Source organism: Microcaecilia unicolor, chromosome 13 (assembly GCF_901765095.1).
Source record: "Microcaecilia unicolor chromosome 13, aMicUni1.1, whole genome shotgun sequence".
Lineage (NCBI taxonomy): Eukaryota > Metazoa > Chordata > Amphibia > Gymnophiona > Siphonopidae > Microcaecilia > Microcaecilia unicolor.
The window spans coordinates 103,878,368-103,902,643 of NC_044043.1; positions in this window are offsets into that span (position 1 = coordinate 103,878,368).

Sequence of the window (24,276 nt, forward strand, 5' to 3'; positions counted from 1 at the left end):
AGGGAGTCAAAACTAGGAATCAAAAGTAATTTAGGGAGTCAAAACTAATTTAGGGAGTCAAAATGGGTGTCAAAACTAATTTAGGGAGTCAAAACTAATTTAGGGAGTCAAAATGGGAGTCAAAACTAATTTAGGGAGTCAAAACTAAGTTAGGGAGTCAAAACTAGGAGAAAAAACTAATTTAGGGAGTCAAAACTAATTTAGGGAGTCAAAATGGGAGTCAAAACTAATTTAGGGAGTCAAAATTAAATTAGAGAGTCAAAATGGGTGACAAAACTAATTTAGGGAGTCAAAACTAGGATAAAAAACTAATTTATGGAGTCAAAACTAATTTAGGGAGTAAAAAATAATTTAGGGAGTCAAAACTAATTTAGGGAGTCAAAATGGGAGTCAAAACTAATTTAGGGAGTCAAAATTAAATTAGAGAGTCAAAATGGGTGTCAAAACTAATTTAGGGAGTCAAAACTAATTTAGAGAGTCAAAATGGGAGTCAAAACTAATTTAGGGAGTCAAAACTAGGAATCAAAACTAATTTAGGGAGTCAAAACTAATTTAGGGAGTCAAAATGGGTGTCAAAACTAATTTAGGGAGTCAAAACTAGGAATCAAAACTAATTTAGGGAGTCAAAACTAATTTAGGGAGTCAAAGGGATTCAAAACTAGGAGAAAAAACTAATTTAGGGAGTCAAAATGGGAGTCAAAACTAATTTAGGGAGTCAAAATATGTGCCTGTTAATTTTCTCTCCATTACAGACATGGGAACACCACCTCTAAATGAGACCGACAATACTCATGTTGTTCCAGATGGGTACTTCTTACCATGTTGAGGCAGGACAATTTTCAGACAGTCGTGTGATTGAGTCACAATTTATTCATTAATTGGCTTTGAATATGGCAGGAAAACTTTCAGGCAGCCAGTGTGTGTGATTACAACACTATTTACTCCATGAATGGCTCTGAAAATTGTCCTCTCCATTGGGTCACTCCCAGGGGATACAGCAGAAAGTAAAAATACTGATGCCAAAGGGACACGGGTGAAATGAAGTGAAGAGTAGAGTCAAAACTAATTTAGGGAGTCAAAACAGGGAGACAAAACTAATTTAGGGAGTCAAAACTAATTTAGGGAGTCAAACCTGGGGGGTCAAAATTAATTTAGAGAGTCAAAACTGGGGATCAAAACTAATTTAGGGAGTCAAAACTGAGAGACAAAACTAATTTAGGGAGTCAAAACTGGGAGTAAAAACTAATTTAGGGAATCAAAACTGGGAGTCAAAACTACTACTCAAAACTAATTTAGGGACTCAAAACTAATTTAGGGAGTCACAACTGGGGGGGGGTCAAAACTAATTTAGGGAGTCAAAACAGGGAGTCAACACTGGGGGTGAAAACTAATTTAGGGAGTCAAAATTAATTTAGGGAGTCAAACCTGAGGGGTCAAAACTAATTTAGGGAGTCAAAACTAATTTAGGGTGTCAAAATTAATTTAGGGAGTCAAAACTAGGGGTCAGAACTAAATTAGGGAGTCAAAATTAATATAGGGAGTCAAAACTGGGAGTCAAAACTAATTTAGGGATCAAAACTGGGAATCAAAACTAATTTAGGGAATCAAAATTGGGAGTCAAAACTAACTTAGGGAGTCAAAACTAATTTAGGGAGTCAAAAGTGGAGGTCAAAACTAATTTAAGGAGTCAAACCTAGGGGTCAAAACTAATTTAGGGAGTCAAAACAAAGTTGAGGCAAAATTAGGAGAAAAAACTAATTCAGGGAGTCAAAACTGAGAATCAAAACTAAGTTAGGGAGTCAAAACTAGGAGAAAAAACTAATTTAGAGAGTCAAAACTAATTTAGGGAGTCAAAACTAGGAATCAAAACTAATTTAGGGAGTCAAAATTAAATTAGAGAGTCAAAATGGGTGTCAAAACTAATTTAGGGAGTCAAAACTAAGTTAGGGAGTCAAAACTAGGAGAAAAAACTAATTTAGAGAGTCAAAACTAATTTCGGGAGTCAAAACTAATTTACGGAGTCAAAACTAGGAATCAAAAGTAATTTAGGGAGTAAAAAATAATTTACGGAGTCAAAATGGGTGTCAAAACTAATTTAGGGAGACAAAACTAAGTTAGGGAGTCAAAACTAGGAGAAAAAACTAATTTAGGGAGTCAAAATGGGAGTCAAAACTAATTTAGTGAGTCAAAACTAAGTTAGGGAGTCAAAACTAGGAGAAAAAAACTAATTTAGGGAGTCAAAATGGGAGTCAAAACTAATTTACGGAGTCAAAACTAGGAATCAAAAGTAATTTAGGGAGTAAAAACTAATTTAGGGAGTCAAAATGGGTGTCAAAACTAATTTAGGGAGTCAAAACTAATTTAGGAAGTCAAAATGGGAGTCAAAACTAATTTAGGGAGTCAAAACTAAGTTAGGGAGTCAAAACTAGGAGAAAAAACTAATTTAGAGAGTCAAAACTAATTTAGGGAGTCAAAACTAGGAATCAAAACTAATTTAGGGAGTCAAAATTAAATTAGAGAGTCAAAATGGGTGTCAAAACTAATTTAGGGAGTCAAAACTAAGTTAGGGAGTCAAAACTAGGAGAAAAAACTAATTTAGAGAGTCAAAACTAATTTCGGGAGTCAAAACTAATTTACGGAGTCAAAACTAGGAATCAAAAGTAATTTAGGGAGTAAAAAATAATTTACGGAGTTAAAATGGGTGTCAAAACTAATTTAGGGAGACAAAACTAAGTTAGGGAGTCAAAACTAGGAGAAAAAACTAATTTAGGGAGTCAAAATGGGAGTCAAAACTAATTTAGTGAGTCAAAACTAAGTTAGGGAGTCAAAACTAGGAGAAAAAACTAATTTAGGGAGTCAAAATGGGAGTCAAAACTAATTTACGGAGTCAAAACTAGGAATCAAAAGTAATTTAGGGAGTAAAAAATAATTTAGGGAGTCAAAATGGGTGTCAAAACTAATTTAGGGAGTCAAAACTAATTTAGTGAGTCAAAATGGGAGTCAAAACTAATTTAGGGAGTCAAAACTAAGTTAGGGAGTCAAAACTAGGAGAAAAAACTAATTTAGGGAGTCAAAACTAATTTAGGGAGTAAAAACAGAATCAAAACTAATTTAGGGAGTCAAAACTAATTTAGGGAGTCAAAATGGGAGTCAATACTAAGTTAGGGAGTCAAAACTAGGAGAAAAAACTAATTTAGGGAGTCAAAACTAATTTAGGGAGTCAAAACTAGGAATCAAAACTAATTTAGGGAGTCAAAATGGGTGTCAAAACTAATTTAGGGAGTCAAAATGGGAGTCAAAACTAATTTAGGGAATCAAAACTTCTTTAGGGAGTCACAATGGGAGTCAAAACTAATTTAGGGAGTCAAAACTAAGTTATGGAGTCAAAACTGGGAGAAAAAACTAATTTAGAGAGTCAAAACTAATTTACAGAGTCAAAACTAAATTAGAGAGTCAAAATGGGAGTCAAAACTAATTTAGGGAGTCAAAACTAATTTAGGGAGTCAAATGGGTGTCAAAACTAATTTAGGGAGTCAAAACTAAGTTAGGGATTCAAAACTAGGATAAAAAACTAATTTAGGGAGTCAAAACTAAGTTAGGGATTCAAAACTAGGAGAAAAAAACTAATTTAGGGAGTCAAAATGGGTGTCAAAACTAATTTAGGGAGTCAAAACTAGGATAAAAAACTAATTTAGGGAGTCAAAACTAAGTTAGGGATTCAAAACTAGGAGAAAAAAACTAATTTAGGGAGTAAAAAATAATTTACGGAGTCAAAATGGGTGTCAAAACTAATTTAGGGAGTCAAAACTAAATTAGGGAGTCAAAACTAGTAAAAAACTAATTTAGGGAGTCAAAATGGGTGTCAAAACTAATTTAGGGAGTAAAAAATAATTTAGGGAGTCAAAATTGGTGTCAAAACTAATTTAGGGAGTCAAAACTAAATTAGAGAGTCAAAATGGGAGTCAAAACTAATTTAGGGAGTCAAAACTAGGAATCAAAACTAATTTAGGGAGTCAAAACTAATTTAGGGAGTCAAAGGGATTCAAAACTAGGAGAAAAAACTAATTTAGGGAGTCAAAATGGGAGTCAAAACTAATTTAGGGAGTCAAAATTAAATTAGAGAGTCAAAATGGGTGTCAAAACTAATTTAGGGAGTCAAAACTAGGATAAAAAACTAATTTATGGAGTCAAAACTAATTTAGGGAGTAAAAAATAATTTAGGGAGTCAAAACTAATTTAGGGAGTCAAAATGGGAGTCAAAACTAATTTAGGGAGTCAAAATTAAATTAGAGAGTCAAAATGGGTGTCAAAACTAATTTAGGGAGTCAAAACTAGGATAAAAAAACTAATTTATGGAGTCAAAACTAATTTAGGGAGTAAAAAATAATTTAGGGAGTCAAAATGGGTGTCAAAACTAATTTAGGGAGTCAAAACTAATTTAAGGAGTCAAAACTAGGAGTCAAAATTAATTTAGGGAGTCAAAACTAAGTTAGGGAGTAAAAACTAATTTAGGGAGTCAAAATGGGTGTCAAAACTAATTTAGGGAGTCAAAACTAATTTAGGGAGTCAAAATGGGTGTCAAAACTAATTTAGGGAGTCAAAACTAAGTTAGGGAGTCAAAAGTAGGATAAAAAACTAATTTATGGAGTCAAAACTAATTTAGGGAGTCAAAAATAATTTAGGGAGTCAAAATGGGTGTCAAAACTAATTTAGGGAGTCAACTAATTTAGGGAGTGAAAACTAGGAATCAAAACTAATTTAGGGAGTCAAAACTAATTTAGGGAGTCAAAATGGGTGTCAAAACTAATTTAGGGAGTCAAAACTAATTTAGGGAGTCAAAACTAGGAGTCAAAACTAATTTAGGGAGTCAAAATGGGAGTCAAAACTAAGTTAGGGAGTCAAAACTAGGAGAAAAAACCAATTTAGGGAGTCAAAACTAATTAATGGAGTCAAAACTAGGAATCAAAAGTAATTTAGGGAGTAAAAAATAATTTAGGAAGTCAAAATGGGTGTCAAAACTAATTTAGGGAGTCAAAACTAATATACGTTGTCAAAACTAGGAATCAAAACTAATTTAGGGAGTCTAAACTGGGAGTCAAAACTAATTTAGGTAGTCAAAACTAGGGGTCAAAACTAATTTAGGGAGTCAAAACTAATATAGGTAGTCAAAACTGGGAGTCATAACTGATTTAGGGATTTAAAACTAGGGGTGAAAACTAATTTAGGGAGTCAAAACTAATATAGGTAGTCAAAACTAGGAGTCGAAACTAATTTAGGGAGTCAAAACTAGGGGTCAAAACTAATTTAGGGAGTCAAAACTACTTTAGGGAATCAAAACTGGGAGTTAAAACTAATTTAGGGAGTCAAAACTAATTAGGGAGTCAAAACTAGGGGTCAAAACTAATTTTACGTAGTCAAAACAGGGAGTCAAAACTAATTTAGGGATTCAAAACTAATTTAAGGAGTCAAAACTAGGAGTCAAAACTAATTTAGGGAGTCAAAACTAATTTAGGGTTAGGGTACGGGTTAGGGTACGGGTTAGGGTACGGGTTAGGGGTTACGGGTACGGGTTAGGGTACGGGTTAGGGTACGGGTTAGGGTATAGGGTTAGGGTTAGGTTTAGGGAGCATTGTTGTGTACAGTTGCTGGTGGCTGACTAATTTCATCCCTGCAAGCACTACTACTACTACTTCTTAACATTTCTAAAGCGCTACTAGGGTTACGCAGCGCTGTACAATTTAACATAGAGGGACGGTCCCTGCTCAAGGAGCTTACAATCTAAGAGACAAGTGAACGGACAGTCCGATAGGGGCTGTCAAATTGGGGCAGTCTGGATTTACTGAACGGTAAGAGTTAGGTGCCGAACGCAGCAATGAAGAGGTGGGTTTTAAGTAGAGACTTGAAGATGGGCAGGGAGGGGGCTTGGCGTAAGGGCTCAGGAAGGTTGTTCCAAGCATAGGGCGAGGCAAGGCAGAATGAGTGGAGCCTGGAGTTGGCGGTGTTGGAGAAGGGTACAGAGAGGAGGGATTTGTCCTGTGAACGGAGGTTACGGGCGGGAACATAGGGGGAGATGAGGGAGGAGAGGTAGTGAGGGGCAGCAGACTGAATGCATTTGTAGGTAAGAAGGAGAAGCTTGAATTGAATGCGGTATCTGATTGGAAGCCACTGAAGTGACCTGAGGAGAGGGGTGATATGAGTAAATCGGTTTTGGCGGAATATGAGACGTGCCGCAGAGTTCTGAACAGATTGAAGGGGGGATAGATGGTAAGTGGGAGGCCAGTGAGGAGTAAGTTGCAGTAGTCAAGGCGAGAGGTAATGAGAGCATGGACGAGAGTTCGGGTGGTGTGTTCAGAGAGGAAAGGGCGAATTTTGCTGATGTTAAAGAGAAAGAAGCGGCAGGTCTTGGCAGTCTGCTGGATATGCGCAGAGAAGGAGAGTGACCTGAGGAGAGGGGTGATATGAGTAAATAGGTTTTGGTGGAATATGAGACGTGCCGCAGAGTTCTGAACAGATTGAAGGGGGGATAGATGGCTAAGTGGGAGGCCAGTGAGGAGTAAGTTGCAGTAGTCAAGGCGAGAGGTAATGAGAGCATGGACGAGAGTTCGGGTGGTATGTTCAGAGAGGAAAGGGCGAATTTTGCTGATGTTAAAGAGAAAGAAGCGGCAGGTCTTGGCAGTCTGCTGGATATGCGCAGAGAAGGAGAGTGACCTGAGGAGAGGGGTGATATGAGTAAATAGGTTTTGGTGGAATATGAGACGTGCCGCAGAGTTCTGAACAGATTGAAGGGGGGATAGATGGCTAAGTGGGAGGCCAGTGAGGAGTAAGTTGCAGTAGTCTAGGCGAGAGGTAATGAGAGCATGGACGAGAGTTCGGGTGGTGTGTTCAGAGAGGAAAGGGCGAATTTTGCTGATGTTAAAGAGGAAGAAGCGGCAGGTCTTGGCAGTCTGCTGGATATGCGCAGAGAAGGAGAGGGAGGAGTCAAAGATGACTCCGAGGTTGCGGGCAGATGAGACGGGGAGGATGAGGGTGTTATCAACTGAGATAGAAAGTGGAGGAAGAGGAGACGTGGGTTTTGGTGGAAAGACGATGAGCTCGGTCTTGGACATGTTCAGTTTCAGGTGGCGGTTGGACATCCAGGCAGCAATGTCGGATAGGCAGGCTGATACCTTAGCCTGGGTCTCTGCGGTGATGTCTGGTGTGGACAGATATAGCTGGGTCTCATCAGCATAGAGATGATACTGGAAACCATGAGATGAGATCAGGGCGCCCAGGGAAGTGGTGTAGATTGAGAAGAGAAGGGGTCCAAGGACCGATCCCTGGGGAACACCAACAGATAGGGGGATAGGGGTGGAGGAAGATCCATGAGAGTGAACTCTGAAGGTGCGGTGGGAGAGATAGGAGGAGAACCAGGAGAGGACAGAGCCCTGGAACCCAAATGAGGACAGTGTGGCAAGAAGTAAGTCATGATTCACAGTGTCAAAAGCGGCGGATAGATCAAGGAGGATGAGGATGGAGTAGTGGCCTCTGGATTTGGCAAGGAACAGGTCATTACAGACTTTAGAGAGTGCTGTTTCTGTCGAGTGAAGAGGGCGGAAACCGGATTGAAGTGGATCGAGGATGGTATGAGAGGAGAGAAAATCAAGGCAGCGACTGTGAACGGCATGCTCAAGTATTTTGGAGAGGAAGGGTAGGAGGGAGATGGGGCGGTAATTGGAGGGACAGGTAGGGTCAAGTTATGGTTTTTTGAAGAGAGGTGTCACTACGGCGTGCTTGAAGGTGTCAGGGACAGTTGCAGTGGAGAGAGAGAGGTTGAGGATATGACAGATGGAGGGGGTGACAGTATGAGAGATGATGTTAAGTAAGTTGGTGGGGATGGGATCAGAAGAGCAGGTGGTGGATTTCGATGAGGAAAGAAGGCGAGCGGTTTCCTCCTCGGTGATGACTACTACTACTACTACTATTTATCATTTCTATAGCGCTACAAGGCGTACGCAGCGCTGCACAAACATAGAAGAAAGACAGTCCCAGCTCAAAGAGCTTACAATCTAATAGACAAAAAATAAATAAAGTAAGCAAATCAAATCAATTAATGTGAACGGGAAGGAAGAGAGAAGGGTAGGTGGAGGCGAGTGGTTACAAGTGGTTACGAGTCAAAAGCAATGTTAAAGAGGTGGGCTTTCAGTCTAGATTTAAAGGTGGCCAAGGATGGGGCAAGACGTAGGGGCTCAGGAAGTTTATTCCATGCGTAGGGTGCAGCGAGACAGAAGGCGCAAAGTCTGGAGTTGGCAGTAGCGGAGAAGGGAACAGATAAGAAAAATTTATCCATGGAGCGGAGTGCACGGGAAGGGGTGTAGGGAAGGACGAGTGTGGAGAGATACTGGGGAGCAGCAGAGTGAGTACATTTATAGGTTAGTAGAAGAAGTTTGAACAGGATGCGAAAACGGATAGGGAGCCAGTGAAGGGTCTTGAGGAGAGGGGTAGTATGAGTAAAGCGACCCTGGCGGAAGATGAGACGGGCAGCAGAGTTTTGAACTGACTGGAGAGGGGAGAGGTGACTAAGTGGGAGGCCAGCAAGAAGCAGATTGCAGTAGTCTAAACGAGAGGTGACAAGGGTGTGGATAAGGGTTTTGGTAGAGTGCTCGGAAAGAAAGGGGCGGATTTTACGGATGTTGTAAAGAAAGAAACGACAGGTCTTGGCAATCTGCTGGATATGAGCAGAGAAGGAGAGAGAAGAGTCAAAGATGACCCCAAGGTTTCGAGCTGAGGAGACAGGGAGAATGAGAGAGCCATCAACAGAAATAGAAAATGGGGGGAGCGGGGAGGTGGGTTTGGGGGGGGGGAAATGAGAAGCTCGGTTTTGGTCATATTTAATTTCAGGTGGCGTTGAGACATCCAGACAGCAATGTCAGACAAGCACGCTGAAACTTTGGTTTGGATGCAAGGTGAGATATCAGGGGTAGAAAGGTAGATTTGGAAGTCATCAGCATAGAGATGGTAGGAAAAGCCATGGGATGAGATTAATGAACCAAGGGAAGAAGTGTAGATAGAAAAGAGGAGGGCACCAAGAACAGAACCCTGAGGTACGCCGACAGGCAGAGGGATAGAAGTAGAAGAGGATCCACCAAAGTGAACACTAAAGGTGCGGAGGGAGAGGTAGGAAGAGAACCAGGAAAGGACAGAGCCCTGGAATCCAAGTGAGGACAGGGTATCGAGAAGTATGCTGTGATAGACAGTGTCAAAAGCAGCGGAAAGATCAAGAAGAATGAGGATGGAATATTGACCTCTGGATTTAGCCAGTAATTGGTCATTGGAGACTTTAGTAAGCGCAGTTTCGGTTGAGTGGAGAAGGCGAAAACCAGATTGTAGTGGGTCAAGAATAGCATGTGAGGAGAGAATATCAAGGCAGCGGCGGTGAACAGCACGCTCAAGTAATTTGGAGAGAAAAGGAAGGAGGGAGATGGGTCGGTAATTAGAGGGACAAGTAGGGTCGAGTGAAGGCTTCTTAAGGAGAGGTGTGACCACAGCATGTTTAAAGGCAGCAGGGACAGTCGCAGTGGAAAGTGAGAGGTTGAGAATGTGACAGATAAAAGGAATAAGAGCAGGAGAGATGGCATTAAGAAGGTGGGTGGGAATGGGATCAGAGGAACAGGTGGTACATTTTGAGGAAGAAAGGAGAAGTGTAGTTTCCTCAATAGTAACTTCAGGAAAGGAGGAAAGGGAATGAGGGGAAGGAGAGAGAGGGGAACGGACTAGTGGAGGGAGAGGTGGTGAGGTAGAGAAAGCAAGGTTTATCTTTTGAACCTTGTTGTGAAAGAATTCAGCAAGGGTCTGAGGAGATAATGAAGGGGGAGTTGGGGGAGGGGGCACCTTGAGGAGAGAGTTCAATGTGGTGAAGAGAAGTCGAGGATTAGAGCCAAGAGAGTTGGTCAGTTGGATATAATAATCCTGTTTGGCACGTAAAAGAGCAGATTGGAAGGAGGTCAGCATGAACTTAAAGTGTAAGAAATCAGCAAGGGCCCGAGATTTCCGCCAGAGGCGTTCGGCGGAGCGGGTACAGGAATGTAGGTAGCGGATATTAGAAGTCAGCCAAGGATGGGGTTTTGTACGCCTTATAGGGCGGGTCATCAAAGGTGCAAGAGTGTCTAAGGCAGAGGATAGAGTATTGTTGTAAGAAGAAACAGCCTCGTTGACAGACATGGATGGTGCCACAGTAGAGAGGAGGTTTGAAACATGGGAGGATAGAGATGAAGGGTCAATATCGTGAAGATTCCTAGATAAATTAGATAAGATAGGACGGGACTGGGAGGGAGGAGATTTAAGTGTGAAAGTTATAAGATGGTGATCAGAGGAGGGAAGATCAGAGGCAAGGAAACTAGAGGGTGAACAGTTGGAGGAGAAGATGAGATCAAGACAGTGACCATTTTGATGAGTGGGGGAGGTGGAGCATAGTTGGAGATTAAAGGAGGACATTAAAGCGAGTAACTTGGAAATATAAGAGTTGGAAGGATCATTAGCAGGAATATTAAAGTCACCAAGGATGAGAGAGGGGGAGGAAGGATCATGGAAGAAGGCAAGCCAGGCGTCAAAGTCACTGAGAAAGGATGAAAGGGACTTATCAGGGGGACGATAAATGACCCCTATTCAAAGAGGCAGAGGAGAGAAAAGGCGGATAGACTGGACTTCAATGGAGGAAAAACAGTGAGATTGAGGTGGAAGAAGGGGTTGAAATCTGGAGGAGGGAGAGAGAAGTAGTCCAACACCGTCCCCACAGCTAGCAGGGCGAGGAGTATGTGAAAATAGATAACCGCCATGGCACAGGGCTGCGACTGAAGCAGAGTCATCAGGGCAGAGCCAGGTTTCTGTTATGGCGAGCAGATGGAGGTGACGCGAGATAAAGAGGTCCTGGATATAGGCGAGTTTGTTACAGATAGAGCGGGCATTCCATAGGGCGCAAGAGAAGGGCAGAGAAGAGGAGGGGAGTAGAGAAATAGAGATGAGGTTAGAGAGGTCGCGGTGAGATCTGTAGAGTTGGGATAATAGTTGGTGAGGGGGGCCAGGATTGGGATTGATGTCACCGGCTGAGAATAAGAGAAGGAGTAAAAGAGAGCGGAAAGGACAGGAAAGGAGGAGAAAGAGGCCTGGGTTGGTTGGGTGAGGGAGAGGGTTGCAGGGTGAAGAAGAGATGGCTTGGTAGTGAACTGAAGGTTGATCTTTTGCACCTTGTCGCGGAAGTAATCAGCCAGTGATTGAGGAGAGAGCGAGGGTGGGATGGGAGCGGAGGGCACTTTGAGGAGGGAGTTAAGTACATAAGTACATAAGTAGTGCCATACTGGGAAAGACCAAAGGTCCATCTAGCCCAGCATCCTGTCACCGACAGTGGCCAATCCAGGTCAAGGGCACCTGGCACGCTCCCCAAACGTAAAAACATTCCAGACAAGTTATACCTAAAAATGCGGAATTTTTCCAAGTCCATTTAATAGCGGTCTATGGACTTGTCCTTTAGGAATCTATCTTGTCGCGGAAGTAATCAGCCAGTGATTGAGGAGAGAGCGAGGGTGGGATGGGAGCGGAGGGCACTTTGAGGAGGGAGTTAAGGGTGGAGAAGAGACGACGGGGGTTGGAGCTGAGAGAATTGGTCAGTTGGGTGTAGTAGTCCTGTTTGGCATGGAAAAGAGAGGAGTGGAGGGAGGATAACATGAATTTGTAGTGAAGGAAATCTGAATGGGTGCGGGATTTCCTCCAGAGGTGCTCCGCAGATCGGGTGCAGGAGCAAAGGTGACGGATGCAAGGGGTCAGCCAGGGCTGGGGATTAGTACGCTTTGTGGGATGGGAGGTGGAAGGTGCGAGGGTGTCCAGAGCAGAGGAGAGAGTGGCATTGTAAGCGGAGACAGCCTTGTCGACAGACTCGGAGGACATGATGGAGGGGAGGAGATTAGAAATATTAGAGGATAGGGTGGGAGGGTCGATAGCCTGGAGATTCCTGGAGGTAGTGGTTAAAGTTGGACGGGGCTGAGGGGGGGGTGAAGAAGTGTGAAGGTGATTAGGTGATGATCGGAGAGAGGAAGAGTTGAAACATGGAACTTGGAGGGAGAGCTGGAAGAGGAGAGGACGAGGTCAAGACAATGGCCGTCTCGGTGAGTAGGGGTGGTGGAGCAAAGCTGGAGGTTGAAGGAGGATGTTAAAGTGAGGAACTGAGAAGCGTGAGGGTCGGACTGGTTATCAACGTGTATGTTAAAATCTCCGAGAATAAGGGACGGAGATGAGGGTTCAAGAAAGACGGAAAGCCAGGCATCGAAGTCGATGAGGAAGGAAGAGAGGGGTTTATTAGGGGGGGCGGTAAATGACAGCCACTCTGAGTGGTAATGGGTAGAATAGCCGGATGGAGTGAGCTTCAAAGGATGAGAAGCAGTGAGACTGCGGTAGGAGGAGGGGTTGGAAACTACAGGAGGGCGAGAGAAGTAGCCCGACGCCTCCACCGCGGCCAGCTGGGCAGGGAGTGTGGGAGAAGAGATAACCTCCATGACAAAGGGCCGCGACTGAGGCAGAGTCATCAGGGGAGAGCCAGGTTTCAGTTAGGGCGAGCAGTTGAAGGGAACGAGAGATGAAGAGATCGTGGGTGAAGGGCAGTTTGTTGCAGACCGAGTGGGCATTCCACAAGGCACATGAGAAGGGGAGGGAAGAGGGGGGGAGGAGGGGAATAGAAACGAGATTGGAGACATCGCAGAATCGTTTGCATGGATAGGAGGAGGACAGGTTAGGGGGGCCTGGATTAGGATTAATGTCTCCTGCGGATAGCAGGAGGAGGAGCAAGAGAGTGCGGAGGAGGGTGGGGGAGGTCGGGCGACGAAGGCGGGGTGCACTGAGGAGGAATGGTGATGGGTTAATGGTAGGAAGGAGGTGTTGAAGGTTAAGAGCGATGAAAGAGGAGGGGGCCAAGAGAGATGGTGAGGTGGTGAGGGATGCCGTAGTGAGCAGGACGGGAGGGAACACGGGTGGGCAATGAGTTCCAGTGGTAGACAGCGGTAAGGGGAGGGGAAGAAGATTAGGAAGGGACAGGGCAAGGAAGAGGATGTGGACAGGGGCCATAAGTAGTGATTGCGGTGTAACAGGTGTATGTGTAGTGATAGAGGTGAGAAGCAGATAGATAGAGCAGATAGCTGGATTGGAGGCTTGGAATTGAAGGGATTGATGGAGAGCAGTTAAGTCAATGGCTGACAAGTTAGCAGCAGGCAACTTGCAGGCGGGCTGGAGCAAGCTGGTGCAGATGGACAGGAACGAAGTCAATGGCTGGCAAGCACCTTTTTGCCTCAAATTTCTTCCCTGCAGTAGTGCTCAGACAGTGGGATGATATTTCTCACACTGAATATTTCTGTTTGTTCCTCGCAGGTATGAGAGTGTAGGTAAGATTTAAAAAAAAGAGGAGGATCACGATGACTATCGGAGGGCAGTTGAGTGCTTAAATTTAAAAAATGAAAAAACATTTCGGGAGTGAACGTTTGCATGGGGTTCGAAGGTATAGGGTCAAGGGGGTCAGGTAACAAGGAGCCGGGTATGGATCAGGTGGTGGTTGTGGTTGGTGCTTGGTGGACAGAGGGGGCATAGTGTAAATATATAGAAGAAAAGAAGCTTTTACCTTGTCCCCCCCCCCCCCTCTTTCCTGGGAAGGGGGCATATTGCAGTGAGCAGGGAGACACAGAGGACAAGCTGAGAGCCAGCAACAATGCTAGCACCTTTTGTTAGAATGTTTAGAGTGTTTAAAATGCTCCAGCACTGTTGTACAAAGAACTCAGATGTTCATGGCTGCTAGATGTGCGTCAATAAAGTTTCAACAGTTTGTAACTGTGAGAGAAGGGCAGACTTGTTACCAACTTTCCGATTGGCTGTCTGAGAGCACAGTACAAGGCTCCTGATTTGCTGTTGGAGAACTGGAAGTAGAGGAGGGGACAGAGTGAGAGTCAGCCAATAGGAGCCAGGATCTGCTAAGAGGCACGAATTTGGACCAATGAGGTGGCAGGAGGCAGTCTGATCCTTAGATTGGCGCGAATTTTGAGCCAATCCAGGGGGCAGGAGCAGTGGAACAAAAAAAAAAAAGAGTTTTACAGTGCAGAGGCACAGGATGGCAATCTAGGCTACAGACAAAAGAAAGGTGGCTGAAAGCATGGCCTGAGAGAAGAAATCGGACTCAGGCAGAGAGGAGCATGCTCAGGCAGGCTGGATGAGGATAAGATCCAATCAAGACAAGAAGAGGCAGCTGCAGGCTGATAGAGGACCCACTGATGAGCTCCAGATGAAGAGAGAGCTGGTGAGTCCTGAAGGAAATACGGGCACTCAGGCAGAGAGAGCAGCAGAGGGGAAAGAGAAGGGGGTCCGGAGTGTGTTGGGAGCAGTGCAGAGCTGAAGAGAGAGAGAGCAGCTTGGTGAGGTCCCTGAATCCCAGAAGTCCCCCCAGGGCATCCCTCTGTGTGAGTGTTTGCCTGTCCAGAGAGGAGAAAGCCGGCTGTGAGACTGTCCTGTAAAGAAGAGGCTTATGGGAAGCAGCCCCACAAGAAGAGACAGAGAGACAGCCCCCCACCCCTTGCACTGAGTGCCCAGACAAGAAAAGAAACTGTGCTTTTTGAGTGCCTGCCTCAGGAGGGATCTAGCCCAGAAGCTTGCTGGTTTGAGCATCCACAAAGAGAGAGAGAAGAGGCATCCCCCTGCACTGAGTGGCCAGACTAAAAGTGAACACTGTGTTTTTTTTTTGTTTATGCCTGCCTCCGGGGATCCAGACAAAAGCCTGCCTTGGGGAACAGCTGCCATGCCTAAGCCTTGAGTCCTATGAGTGCCTGCCTCTAGGGGAGTTAGTGTAGCCGTCCATCAGTGAGATTTGGGGTGGTTGTATAACCGAACGAAACAAAAGGGGTCATGTTTTGGGCGGGTTAGATAGGAGTTTCCCCTGCTTATCTGTTTTATTTGAAGTTAGTTAGTCCACCAGTTCCACAGAAAGTCAAGGTTTTCCTTTTTTTAGTTTTTCTGAGTCAGAATAGTAGGTATCGGGAGTCCCTGGACCAGTGGATTGACCTCCCAACCGAAGAGACGTGGAAGTGAAGAAGACTAAGGTACCCAACACAAGAAAGCAGCGATGCTAGCGAAGGTTTGATATACCGGTAATAAAATTGTGTGCACCCAAATTGAAAACTATATATATATATCAGATCTGAGTACACTAATTAGTGCTGTGTACATGTGTGGGACGTTTTGGGTTACTGCAGATGTGGAGTTGGGGTCTTGATAGCTGTGATCCTTGGTGACTGTGATTGTAATTTTTAAAATTGTTATTGCCTTCATTTCCTTTGTAACTTATTTCAAAGCATTTAACATCTTGCACTAATTTTATTTAATACCATCAACCTGTAAAAATTGGTACCAACATTTAAGAAACATAACCAACAAGTGTTTCTATTTACTTTACCCTCTATCCCTTTTATCCTTTAATAAAACCTTTAATATTTTTTTTCTTGCTAAATCCCTTGGTTGTGTGGAGTTTATTTGGGAACCCTATTTAAAACTGTGACACTCATATATTTATTTCTTCCATTATTCAAATTTACCTGCTCCACGACTAGGGGGTTTACAATAACAGGAACGTACGGTAGGGTGTGCTTGGGAGTGTGGGAGAATTAGCACAGGTCACAAATAGCGAATGTTTGCCCGGAAGTGCGATCATATCGGGGCCCGTTGCAATGGCGGCGGTTTTCCCCAGTAGTTGTGTCGAGAGCAGCGAAATTGTGGGTAGCGTGGGGCCGCATACAAAATGGTGTTGTTTTGCTTTTGGCTGGCTCCACATCAATAGCAGCAGTTTTGACGGCTTTTACGTCGGGGGCAGCGAAAGGCTGAGTCGCGTAGGCCGCATAGAAAGGAGTGGTTTACAGACAAAATTTCATCATACCTGCAAGGCTATCAGTGCTCCTCAACAGGCATTTCAGGATGGGGCTGGTGGCGCGATTCACCAGTTCCTCCCTGCGTTTTTTCAGCGGCCTCTTATGGGCGGCCATTCTGGCCCAGCGGTTTGTTTTACTGCGTTTTTCGTTGGCCATTTCGAGAGGGAGACATTGCCGTGTTCTTGTGTTTTTCTCGTGCTTTTTACCAGCCTTTTGGTGGAGGGACGTAGCAGCGTGTAGCACCTTTTTTCTCCTACGTTTTTGCCCTGCCATTCATGATGCATCCTATTATAACAAATAGAAGTAAGTGCATACGCGCATGAATGCCACTAGATGGTAGCAGTGGCTCAATTATGTTTTAGTGTACAAAGTCAAACTTCTGGCCACTAGAGGGTAGCAATGTCCAATTCCTATAGTTACTACAAGAGTGGCAGTGCTTTATTTAGTAGGAGCACTTTTAAATGTGCGTGGGATGAAAGGGCTTTGCTGCATGTATGCGTTTAATATGTTAAATTGGAACATATCTCTTACTCTGTTTATGGTTATACCTTTTGCAACATTGAGCCTGCAAGTAGGTGCGAAAATGTTGGGGTACAAATGCGGCAAATAAATAATTGTACTGGGTTGGGGATGTTACCAGTTCTTGTAACTCCAAAAGGTCGCTGTTATACTAAATTTATTCACGTTTGGACAGAATGCATAAAAGCTGCCAGGACAATCTTGTGTGTGATGGTTTCTTAATGGTTCCATTTTAATTTTATGTTAAAGATTATGCCGCAGCAGCGTCTGAGAAGGCAGCTGGAAAAAAGGGTGCAGCGGTGTCGGGCTGCAGGCCGTGCCGGAGGTCGCGGAGTGTGTTAATGTTCCAATTGACCATGGTATCTCCTGAGAGGTAATGCGTGATTTTTTTTCCATGTGGTATCTGCATGTTGTACACTGCATCTTTTGGGGTGTTTCCCACTGTTTTTTCTTAATTACAGGTTAGGCATAAATGTCGTATGAGAGCATGATACATACTGAGAGTTAATGTGGGATTGTACTGTCTGGTATCTGCCCATTGTACTTCAGCTTTTGGGGACATTTACAGAGGGTTTATTTTTTTATTTCAGATCGTGTGTTCATGTTCCATTAGAACGTGGTATCTGCTGAGAGGTAATATCTGAGTTTACCATGTACCATGTGGTATCTGCAGATTGTACACAGCATTTTGGGGGATGTTTCCCTCTGTTTCATAATTACAGGTCATCTGTTAATGTCCTATTCGACTCTGGTACCTGCTGAGAATTAATGTGAGATATTACCAAGTGGTGTCTGCAGATTCTGCACTGCATCTTTTGAGGGTAATATCACATTTTTTAAAATGGCTGTTCATCTATTAATATTCATTAATATGTGGTACCTGCTAGACTTAATGTGGGATTTTATCCTGTGGTATCTTCAGATTTTATACAGCAGCTTTTTTGGGGGGGGGGGGCATTTTCACTGTTTTTTAAAGTTGCGGTCGTGTGTTAATGGCCCTTTAGATCATGGTACCTTCTGAGAGTTAATGTGGGATTTTACTGTGTGTACACTAGCTATTGAGGTGTTTCCCACTGCTTTTTTTATTGCAGGTCTTGCATTAATGTCGTATCAGTGTATGCTACATATTGAATGCTAATTTTACTGTCTGGTATCTGCAGATGGTACATGGCAGCTTTTGGGGACAATTACACTATTTTTTTTTTAAATAGCAGATCGTGTGTTAATAACGAGGCCCACCCCTTAAAGGGAGGCCAATCACAACCCGGTGAAGGGAGCATTGCTGTGTACAGTTGCTGGTGGCTGATTAATTTCATCCATGCAAGCACCTTTTCACCTCATATTCCTTCCCTACAGTGGTGCTCAGACAGTGGGACTATATTTCTCACACTGAATATTTCTGTTTGTTCCTCGCAGGTATGAGAGAGTAGGTAGGATTTACGTCGGGGGCAAAGAAATGGGGCGGCGAAAGGCTGAGTTGCGTGGGCCGCAGAGAAAGGAGCGGTTTACAGACAGAATTTCAGCATGCCTGCATGGCTGTCAGCGCTCCTCAACAGGTATTTTGGGATGGGGCCGGTGGCGCGATTCACCAGTTCCTCCCGCGTTTTTTCAGCGGCCTCTTATGGGCGGCCATTCTGGCCCAGCGGTTTGTTTTACTGCGTTTTTCGTTGGCCATTTCGAGAGGGAGACATTGCCGTGTTCTTGTGTTTTTCCCGTGCTTTTTACCAGCCTTTTGGTGGAGGGACGTAGCAGCGTGTAGCACCTTTTTTCTCCTACGTTTTTGCCCTGCCATTCATGATGCATCCTATTATAACAAATAGAAGTAAGTGCATACGCGCATGAATGCCACTAGATGGTAGCAGTGGCTCAATTATGTTTTAGTGTACAAAGTCAAACTTCTGGCCACTAGAGGGTAGCAATGTCCAGTTCCTATAGTTTCTACAAGAGTGGCAGTGCTTTATTTAGTAGGAGCACTTTTAAATGTGTGTGGGATGAAAGGGTTTTGCTGCATGTATGCGTTTAATATGTTAAATTGGAACATATCTCTTACTCTGTTTATGGTTATACCTTTTGCAACATTGAGCCTGCAAGTAGGTGCGAAAATGTTGGGGTACAAATGCGGCAAATAAATAATTGTACTGGGTTGGGGATGTTACCAGTTCTTGTAACTCCAAAAGGTCGCTGTTATACTAAATTTATTCACGTTTGGACAGAATGCATAAAAGCTGCCAGGACAATCTTGTGTGTGATGGTTTCTTAATGGTTCCATTTTAATTTTATGTTAAAGATTATGCCGCAGCAGCGTCTGAGAAGGCAGCTGGAAAAAAGGGTGCAGCGGTGTCGGGAAAGAGGAGCCGAGCTGCAGGCCGTGCCGGAGGTCGCGGAGTGTGTTAATGTTCCATTTGACCATGGTATCTCCTGAGAGGTAATGCGTGATTTTTTTTCCATGTGGTATCTGCATGTTGTACACTGCATCTTTTGGGGTGTTTCCCACTGTTTTTTCTTAATTACAGGTTAGGCATAAATGTCATATGAGAGCATGATACATACTGAGAATTAATGTGGGATTGTACTGTCTGGTATCTGCCCATTGTACTTCAGCTTTTGGGGACATTTACAGAGGGTTTATTTTTTTATTTCAGATCGTGTGTTCATGTTCCATTAGAACGTGGTATCTGCTGAGAGGTAATATCTGAGTTTACCATGTACCATGTGGTATCTGCAGATTGTACACAGCATCTTTTGGGGTGTTTCCCACTGTTTTATAATTACAGGTCATGTGTTAATGTCCCAGTCGACTCTGGTACCTGCTGAGAATTAATGTGAGATATTACCAAGTGGTGTCTGCAGATTCTGCACTGCATCTTTTGAGGGTAATATCACATTTTTTAAAATGGCTGTTCATCTATTAATATTCATTAATGTGTGGTACCTGCTAGACTTAATGTGGGATTTTATCCTGTGGTATCTTCAGAGCAGTAGTGCTCAGACAGTGGGACGATATTTCTCACACTGAATATTTCTGTTTGTTCCTCGCAGGTATGAGAGAGTAGGTAGGATTTACGTCGGGGGCAAAGAAATGGGGCGGCGAAAGGCTGAGTCGCGTGGGCCGCAGAGAAAGGAGCGGTTTACAGACAGAATTTCAGCATGCCTGCGTGGCTGTCAGCGCTCCTCAACAGGTATTTCGGGATGGGGCCGGTGGCACGATTCACCAGTTCCTCCCGTGTTTTTTCAGCGGCGTCTTGTGGGCGGCCATTCTGGCCCAGCGGTTTGATTTACTGCGTTTTTCGTTGACCATTTCGAGAGGGAGACATTGCCGTGTTCTTGTGTTTTTCCCGTGCTTTTTACCAGCCTTTTGGTGGAGGGACGTAGCAGCGTGTAGCACCTTTTTTCTCCTACGTTTTTGCCCTGCCATTCATGATGCATCCTATTATAACAAATAGAAATAAGTGCATACGCGCATGAATGCCACTAGATGGTAGCAGTGGCTCAATTATGTTTTAGTGTACAAAGTCAAACTTCTGGCCACTAGAGGGTAGCAATGTCCAATTCCTATAGTTTCTACAAGAGTGGCAGTGCTTTATTTAGTAGGAGCACTTTTAAATGTGTGTGGGATGAAAGGGCTTTGCTGCATGTATGCGTTTAATATGTTAAATTGGAACATATCTCTTACTCTGTTTATGGTTATACTTTTTGGAACATTGAGCCTGCAAGTAGGTGCGAAAATGTTGGGGTACAAATGCGGCAAATAAATAATTGTACTGGGTTGGGGATGTTACCAGTTCTTGTAACTCCAAAAGGTCGCTGTTATACTAAATTTATTCACGTTTGGACAGAATGCATAAAAGCTGCCAGGACAATCTTGTGTGTGATGGTTTCTTAATGGTTCCATTTTAGTTTTATGTTAAAGATTATGCCGCAGCAGCGTCTGAGAAGGCAGCTGGAAAAAAGGGTGCAGCGGTGTCGGGAAAGAGGAGCCGGGCTGCAGGCCGTGCCGGAGGTCGCGGAGTTTGTTAATGTTTCATTTGACCATGGTACCTGCTGAGAATTAATGTGAGATTTTACCAATTGTGTCTGCAAATTGTGCACTGCCTCTTTTGAGGGTAATATCACATTTTTTAAATGCCTATTCATCTATTAATATTCATTAATGTGTGGTACCTGCTAGATTTAATGAGGGATTTTATCATGTGGTATCTTCAGATTTTATACAGCAGCTTTTGTGGGGGGCATTTTGCCGGTTTTTTAAAGATGAAGTCGTGTGCTAATGTCCCTTTAGAGCATGGTACCTGCTGAGAATTAATGTGGGATTTTACTTTGTGTACACTAGCTTTTGAGGTGTTTCCCACTGTTTTTTTATTGCAGGTCTTGCATTAATGTCGTATCAGTGCATGCTACATACTGAAAGTTAATTTTACTGTCTGGTATCTGCAGATGGTACATGGCAGCTTTTGGGGACAATTACACTATTTATTTATTTATTTATTTATTTATTTATTTATTTATTTATTTATTTATTTATTTTGTAAATTGCAGATCGTGTGTTAATAATGAGGCCCACCCTTTAAAGGGAGGCCGATCACAACTCGGTGAAGGGAGCATTGCTGTGTACAGTTGCTGGTGGCTGATTAATTTCATCCCTGCAAGCACCTTTTTGCCTCATATTCCTTCCCTGCAGTAGTTCTCAGACAGTGGGACCATATTTCTCGTACTGAATATTTCTGTTTCTTCCTCGCAGGTATGAGAGCGTAGGTAGGATTTTAAAAAAAGCGGAGGATCGTGATGACTATCGGAGGGCAGTTGTATGCTTAAAATAAAAATAAAATAAAATAAAATTCGGGAGTGAGCGTTTGCATGGGGTTCGAAGGTGTAGGGTCAAGGGGGGGCAGGTAACAAGGAGCCGGGTATGGATCGGGTGGTAACATAGTAACATAGTAGATGACGGCAGAAAAAGACCTGCACGGTCCATCCAGGCTGCCCAACAAGATAACTCATATGTGCTTATTTTTGTGTATACCCTACTTTGATCTGTACTTGTGTTCTTCAGGGCACAGACCGCATAAGTCTGCCCAGCACTATCCCCGCCTCCTAACCACCAGCCCCGCCTCCCAAGCACCGGCTCTGGCACAGACTGTATAAGTCTGCCCAGCACTCTCCAGCTTCTTCTTCCTGCCTGTTCCAGTCCGCCTGATCCAGCTTCTCCCTGCTTGTTCCAGTCCGCCTGTTCCAGCTTCCTGCTTGTTCCAGTCCGCCTGTTCCGGCTTCCTGCTTGTTCCAGTCCGCCTGATCTGGCTTCCTGCTTGTTCGCCTGATCCGGCTTCTTCCTGCTTGTTCCAGTCCATCCGCTCCAGTTTGTTCCAGTCTGCCTGATCCAGCTTCTCCCTGCCTCCTCCAGGCCTCTGCTCCAACTTGCTCCAGACTGCCTGATCCAGCCTGTTCCAGCCTGCCTGATCCAGCTTGTTCCAGTCCGCCAGCTCTTGCTTCATACCATTCCAGCTTGTTCCAGTACTGCTGCTGTGCTCTCCACCGCACTCACCTGCTCCTGCCTGCCTGCTGCCCAATCCACCTGCTCCTGCCTGCTAGCCACTCAACCTGCCCACTAGCCAATCACCTGACTGACTGACTGTCCACCCTGGAACCTGCCTGCCTCCCTGCCCATCTTCCTACCAACTCATCACTCCCTGGCCGACTGCGCACCCTCACCTGCCTGTTTCCCAGCCCATCTACCTGCCCTGTGGATACCTCAGTCACTACTCATGGCCCCCAATCACATTCTACTCCTTGCCCTGTCCCTCCCTAATCTTTTCCCCCTCCCACCGCTGTATACCACACGATCTCACTACCCATCCCTGTCCTCTTCCATCCTCCTCACTACTGCAATACCTTACCTACCCTTGTCCCCCACCACCTCACCATCCCTATTGTCGTCCTCCTCCTTCCTAGCTCTCAACTTTCAACACCTCCTTCCTGCCATGAACCCTTCCCCATTCCTCCTAAGCACATACTGTCTTAGTCGCCTTCGTCACCCTTCCTCACCCACCCTTCTCCGCACTCTCTTGCTCCTTCTCCTGCTATCCGCAGGAGACATCAATCCCAACCCAGGTCCCCCACACCTGTCCTTGTCCTCATCTCATCTATACAAACGTTCCCGCGATATCTCCAATCTCATCTCTATTCCCCTCCTCCCCCCTCCTCCCTCCCCTTCTCGTGCGCCCTGTGGAATGCCTGCGCAATCTGCAACAAACTTCCCTTCACCCACGATCTCTTCATCTCCCATTCCATTCAACTGCTCGCCCTAACTGAAACCTTGCTCACCCCTGACGACTCTGCCTCAATCGCGGCCCTATGCCACGGAGGCTATCTTTTCTCCCATTCGCCCTGCCCAGTTGGTCGCGGAGGTGGCATCGGGCTACTACTTTCACCCTCCTGCAGTTTTCAACCTCTCCACCTACCTCAGTCTCACTGCTTCTCATCCTTTGAAGTTCACTCCATTCGTCTATTCCACCCGCTGCCACTCAGAGTTGCAGTCATTTACCGCCCCCCTAATGTCCCTCCCTTCTTTCCTTACCGACTTCGATGCCTGGCTCTCCGTTTTTCTTGAGCCCTCATCTCCATCCCTCATTCTTGGTGACTTCAACATACACATTGATAACCCATCCGACTCATATGTTTCTCAGTTCCTCACTCTTACCTCCTCCTTCAACCTCCAACTGAGCTCCTCCACCCCTACTCACAAATCTGGCCACTGTCTTGATCTCGTCCTCTCTTCTACTTACTCACCCTCCAATTTCCGCCCATCAGCTCTTCCTCTCTCTGACCATCACCTAATCACATTCACACTTCAGCACCCTCCCCCTCAATCTCGCCCAACACTAAATACTACTTCCAGAAATCTCCAGGCTGTTGACCCCCTCACCTTATCCTCTAGTATCTCTGATCTCCTCCCTTCCATCATGTGCTCCGAATCTGTTGACAAAGCTGTCTCCACTTACAATGCCACTCTCTCCTCTGCTCTAGACACCCTTGCACTGTCCATCTCCCGTCCCACAAGGCGTACCAATCCCCAGCTCTGGCTGACCCCTTGCACCCGATACCTTCGCTCCTGCGCCTGTTTGGCTGAACGCCTCTGGAGGAAATCTCGCACCCATACTGATTTCATTCACTTCAAATTCATGCTATCCTCCTTCCAGTGGCGTAGGAAGGGGGGGCGGACCGCCCCGGTTGCACGCCGCTGGGGGGTGTCGGCTCCGCGCTGGTGCACTGCCCCCTCTGCCCCGGAACAGGTTACTTCCTGTTCCGGGACAGAGAGAGCAGTGAACCAGCGCGGAGCCGACACACCCCACCAAAGTGCAGTTGGGGCGGATCAGCCCTCCCGCCCGTCCCTCGCCGCAGGTATGCGCTCCGGGGGGGGGGGGGGATCTGTCCTTGGGCCCCTCCTTTTTTCAATCTACACCTCTTCCTTAGGCTCCCTGATCTCATCTCGCGGTTTCCACTATCATCTTTATGCTGACGACACCCAGCTGTATCTCTCCACACCAGACAATCCACCACCTGTTCCTCAGACCCCATCCCCACCAACCTACTTATCACCATCACTCCTACTATCACCCCCACCATCTGTCATATCCTCAACCTCTCTCTCTCCACTGCAACTGTCCCTGACACCTTCAAGCATGCAGTGGTCACACCACTCCTCAAAAACCATCTCTTGACCCTACCTGTCCCTCCAACTACCACCCCATTTCCCTCCTACCCTTCCTCTCCAAGATACTTGAACGCGCCATTCACAGCCGCTGCATTGATTTTCTCTCCTCTCATGCCATCCTCGATCCGCTTC